General features: G+C 44.0%; 1 long non-coding RNA gene across 1 annotated transcript; it reads left to right on the forward strand.

Annotated features, from left to right (window-relative positions):
* The first annotated feature begins 2,218 nt into the window (after positions 1–2,218).
* On the forward strand, positions 2,219–5,191 carry LOC125540078. Its single transcript, XR_007297186.1, has 2 exons — positions 2,219–4,507; positions 4,604–5,191. It is a non-coding gene; the product is annotated as an uncharacterized LOC125540078 (long non-coding RNA).
* The last annotated feature ends 485 nt before the right edge of the window (positions 5,192–5,676 follow it).

Below are 5,676 nucleotides of genomic sequence, written 5' to 3' on the forward strand. Positions count from 1 at the left end.
GCTAGCTAGTGATGTATTCAATATTATATCTATTATTCGAGATGATGTATTCGAGATTATATCTATTATTCGAGACGATGTATTCGAGATTATATCTATTATTCGAGATTATATTAAATTATTTTATATTTCTTTTGGCATAGTTAAATAAAAGCTATGGCGGATAATATCGACAGAGAGAGAGAACAAACCATGCTCGATATCATACGCGGGCCAGATGATGATCAGAATGAAGAAGATTTTGACGGCTCCGAATTTCTAAACAACACCGGAGAGGGTGATATGATCCAAGGTAAGTAATTAAGTAGTACTAGCTAGCTAGCTAGCTGCCATCTCTTTAATTATCATGCTTGATTAATTATTATCTGATCAAATTAAATTCCATTCTCGTAATAAAGGCCCTGAAGCAGGCGCAGGGGACTAATCTGTGTGCATTTTGCGTTTGCGAGAACATTCGCATGATGGCGTCCGAAAGGAGCAGATCTCAAAGACAGGAATGGGTACGCTTGTCAGAACACTATTCACAATTTTTACACCATTATCGATATCTAGTCACACAACTAATACACATGCATATTGATCTCCTTCTTAACAGTTCAAAGAGGTGCAGGACAAGCTCCTAGAAACGGAGCGCGTAGAAGCACTTCAAGAGGAAATAGCGGGATTTTTGCTTGACCAGGTCATAAATCCGAAGGGAGAATACTATTACCCGCTACCGCCCCCATCGAACATGTCATGAACCAGTTCCAATTGTCATCGTGCTCCGAAGGCACCAATTAGGCTAATGCCACTGGCTCCGAAGGCAACATGCATATGTAGGAGAAATTGTATATAGCTATACATGTGTGTATGTGTAAATTAATATGGTGGTTTGTGAGACATTGATGATATATATATATATATATGATTGGTTCTACTAGAAATTCTATATATATATATATATATATATATATATATATGCATAACGTGTACAATGTGTAGTACCGTAAAATACCAGCAAACGAAAAAAATTAAAATGAAAAACACAAAATTAAATGAAAAAGAAATCATAAAACCAAAAATCCCCCAAACATTTTAGTACCGGTTGGTGTTACCAACCGGTACTAAAGGGCTCCCGGCCCCCGGAGCTGGCTCGTGCCACGTGGTTGCCGTTTAGCACCGGTTCGTGCTGAACCGGTACTAAAAGAGGGGGGGGGGGTTTAGTGCCGAAATGTTAGTGCCGATTCCGAAACCGGGACTAAAGGGCCTTACAAACCGGTGCTATTGCCTGTTCTGCACTAGTGTCCGCAACGAAAAATCCGGACCAAACCGGCAACATACAGCTGAACCTGAATGGATACGCCAGCAGTTGCAGGTGGTTGAACGGAAAACAATGATGAACACGAGAAACGACATACATATGAGTTCATGAACATAAATCCCGGACGGACACTAGTAGATTCACACATACATAGGACACTCGATCAATCAGTCCTCCCAGCATACTGCGTGCATACTACACAGTACAGGTTTATTCTTCCTTAGCTAGAACCACAATGTCATCAGTACCTCTCACATGAGCTCATCCATGGACATAATCACATAATCTCATGCAGTTGCCTCAACTAAGCGCGGCAGCGTGGTGCGTGTTACTTGCCAAGGATTTTTGGTCCGGAGTTTGTGGCATGCAAATTGACATGACCCTCTCGGGCTCTCGGCCGTGGGTCATTTCTTTTGCGATTTTGGTTGTGGGTCCTCTATTGATGTTGTGTGACCTTGAACCCTAGTAGGATTGGGTGACTTTGCAATAAGTAAACGATACCATGGATTAGATCGCCGTCTTGCTGATTGGGCGAGTAGTTTATTTTCCACATATTTTATTTTGAGATTATTTCTACGTTGGATGTCGTTAGCCGCAGTGGCGGTGCCAGGATCGAAACGTTGTGATGTCAATCTTTTCTAATAAAATTTTCTCGTACCCGCAAAAAAAAGGTTTTTTGTAGGTAAGTTTGTATCCCTTTATTTACCCCCTTATGTTACATTATGAGCCAGTGAAAACATAATAGTTCATTACTTATATAATTATTTGTGGCAGCAATCCTTTGTGATCATGCATATTTTTTGATACATATATGTACCTACTAATAAACCAGCTATTGCTTGTGATCGTACGTCGTCGTTAATTTTGCAAAAAAGCCCCTAAAGTTTTGGGTATTCAACCCGCAGTCCTCGTCATAAGTCAGGCCAAACCGGTATGGAGGAGAGAAAAGAAAAAAAAAATTAGCCAGCCGCACGACACTGCCTCCTCGATCCCATCTCCACCTCCTGCGCTGCCCGTCCCCGCCGCCGCCGCCTCCTGCCCCGCCCCGCGCTCCCTGCCGCCGCCACCTCCTGCCCCGCCCCGCCGTGCGCTGTGCGGCTGCTCGCCGCGCTCTTGAAGGACCTCGAGGCCTGCTGCCCCGCCCGGCGCAACCACCTTGCTCGAGGTTGGGCGAGCGCGGAATCAGAGTTCGGGACGGCAGCGGACGGCGCTCCTCTCGGTCGTCCTCTTCCCGACGGCAGGCGAGGCAGGAGGACGCGGATCCGGCTGCTCCGGCGTGGATCCGAAGGCGGGGCGGAGGGATCGAGGAGGGGGAGCACGAGGCCAATGGAGAGGTGGCCAGGCGGGGTGCTGCGGTTGTCCATGGCGAAAACAACGTCGCTTCCCCGTGCCCTCGCACCGGTCCTCCGCCACCCCCTCGCCTCCCTCCGCTCTAGGCCCGTCTCGAGCCGCCAGAAGCAACTACTGGTCTCTAGCCACCGCCCTCGCCTCACTCCTCCCCGGTCGTCGTTGCTGCCAAGGAAGTAGCTGGCGGAATGCGGCGAGCCCCGATCTCCTCCACAACAGCCGATGCCTCTTCCTGTAGCGAGCTCACCCTGTACGCGCCTTCTGCAGGAGCAGGACGAGGCTCCCAAACGCAGCGAGCTGCTTGCGTAGGTCAGGTTGCTCCCTCCTGCTTCTCTGGCCCACCCATTCCTAGCAGTTTTATTAAAAAAATACTGATACGAAAATGTGTGTAGGCAGATCATTGTAGCATATAAGTGGATTAGGCAATTGTTTTCCCCTGTGTTTGATAAGTTAGTAGCTCCAGTTATTTTTTATGGATGTTATTTACTTTTGGATACATTCCCATCTGAACAATCGAAGCTTGGGTAATGCTGGATGTTATTATAGTCATGCCATCCTAGTGTAATTTACTATCTACTTGCATGGATCCCTACACATAATGTATGTAATTTCTAACCAGTTCCAGATACTGTGTTGACTTTCTTTTCTAATGATTGCCCCTAAGCGCTGGTGGTTGGAGATAAAGTTTAGCCAAGATGTTATTCTGATGCTTCTTCAATGAATTTTCCTGATGGAATCCGGGATGTTCTTCACCTTTATCATGTAACGCCCCAGATTTGTGGGATGTGGGCAGCTGAACATAGGGTTATCCGTGAAATACAATCTGTAAAATAAAGTAATACAATCTGGAAGATAGATACAGGGATGAACACTCAGCAAAGGATTGTGCCCCCATGCCTAGGGCCTGGCTACGCCACTGCCTGTAGCTGTTATTAAACAAGATCCCAACTGAATGTAAAACACAATGCTGCCTACACGCTATGTAAGGCTAAATGTATATTGCACCTATAATTTATAACTACAGGTTCTCCAAGATAGACAAAGGCTTCCTTCATACTTGAAGCAAAGCTTTTTTTATATCTTCATGTCATATGAGTTGTAGTTTTTCGGATCATCTACACACTTCAGAGAAGTTACTTTAGGTTGCTAAAAGCAAGATAAAGTAATACATGATGTGCATGTTTGACACAATTATCCCCGATTCTGAATTTAGCTATTTGTATTTTTCATTTTAGTGGAACTTCGGTACACATGACCACAGTAACATTATTTTCACAATGTCACTAGAGACGAGGGCAACCTTATTTGTGACAATTATTAGAGTTGGATAGAAGAAGTGGTGTGTAGTGGCATCTAACGAATTGTGAAATGAGCGACATCTAACAATTCTCACTAAATTTGAGTACTCGCCTTTTTTGTCCCGTTGCAACGCACGGGCAATTTACCTTTCTGTTCTTATGAAATGAAGATTTGGAAAGGAGGAACAGGGTACTGAACTTTTATATATCTGCATAATCTACATCCGAAGTTAAGCAGTACACAAATTACTAAATGGAGGAACATGGCAATTTTAAGCTTACTACATGCAGAATTATGTCGCTGCAGCTCTTTTAGTACTCATGTGTAGATTTTCCTACAGCAATATTACTTGCATTCAGTTTCGTGCCGTCATGGAAATTCATATGTGCGTTCTGCAGCATGTTCAGAATAATACTTTGCAAGGGACAACAGCCCGACGTCGAGCAGTAGCAGCAACATGTTCTGCAGCTTCGATGACCCTGATGAATCTGCTATAGTGCTCAACTCCTGCTAGGAGGGCATGGAGGAGTTTCCCCTTGAACTCCACGACCTGATTCTCAGGTTCGTAATTTATCCTATTTTTTGGCTGTTGCTTGCTCCTTTGTTTCTTTGTAGATGTTCTGATTATTGGTGCTTTGGAACTCTTGTGGTCTGTAGATCATTGTTCTACTGACGCTCACTTCACCTGAACGGCTGGAGCAGATGATAGTGGATATACCCAGTGTAGTATATTGTTATAAGGTTGTGTATTAGCTTCCAGTGATTTTGCTCTCACTGGTATCTCGATAAAGCTTGAAGTATATGCGGATGTCTTGCTCAGTTCAATTAGTAATAGTATTAGCTTGAAGCGCCATCCATACTCAGTTTCAACTAGACACCTCCATGGATAGCTCCCTTGCCATTATATTGAAGGTTAGTGTTGTTACCTGTTGCTCAACGTTGCACTTTTAGTACTCTAGCTGCTTTGTAGGCGAAATCGCCACCACCTGCAACCGTGCCCTCAGGCTTCCCTCAGACCGTCCTTATCAACTGTAGTCTCTGCTCGCCCATGTTAAGTCCCTCCTTTTAGAAAGGGCCTCCCTCGACGGTGGCCTCCCCTGGAAGCTCTTGAACCTACAATGGAGTTGGTTCCCTGTCAGTATGAAATTCTTGCGTTTGGCCGTCAGACTATTAGTTGTAACCATGTTATTCTGTCAAGCTTTTCCATTGAGTTGCCGAAACAATATCAAAGTAGAAGATGTTAAATATGAAAGTACCAAGTTATGTACTCTGCTATTGTGGTTGTGAAGCTCGTACAGTCTGCTTGATGTTCGCACCAAATTTCCTTCAGGCAACAGGATGATGAGTTCAGTGCAAGTCTTCAGATTGCAGGGCTAATCATAGGCAAAGAATTCTGGACTTCTGTGGGTTTTCATGAACGATTTTGAAATGAAGAATAGTTGTTAAGTTATTATTTTTGCTAGAAGAGTAGCGTCGCAAAAAAGAGTATTGCTAGGGAAGTAGCTAGAGTACATGCTACTATTTTTATAGGGAAGAGCCTAAACGACCCAACTTATGCAGCCTACAGATGTTGCTTACGAAATTGGGTATAGAGCCATGCATCTGCAACCATCTATTAGCAACATCAGGTTTGTGTTTGTATCTCCTTTGCCTGCATCATTTCTTGATCATTATGTTATTATTTTGTCATCTTGAATCCTTTTTGTTATAGCCATACATTCTCTTTTGGT

The sequence above is a fragment of the Triticum urartu genome, chromosome 2, assembly GCF_003073215.2.
Source record: "Triticum urartu cultivar G1812 chromosome 2, Tu2.1, whole genome shotgun sequence".
NCBI lineage: Eukaryota > Viridiplantae > Streptophyta > Magnoliopsida > Poales > Poaceae > Triticum > Triticum urartu.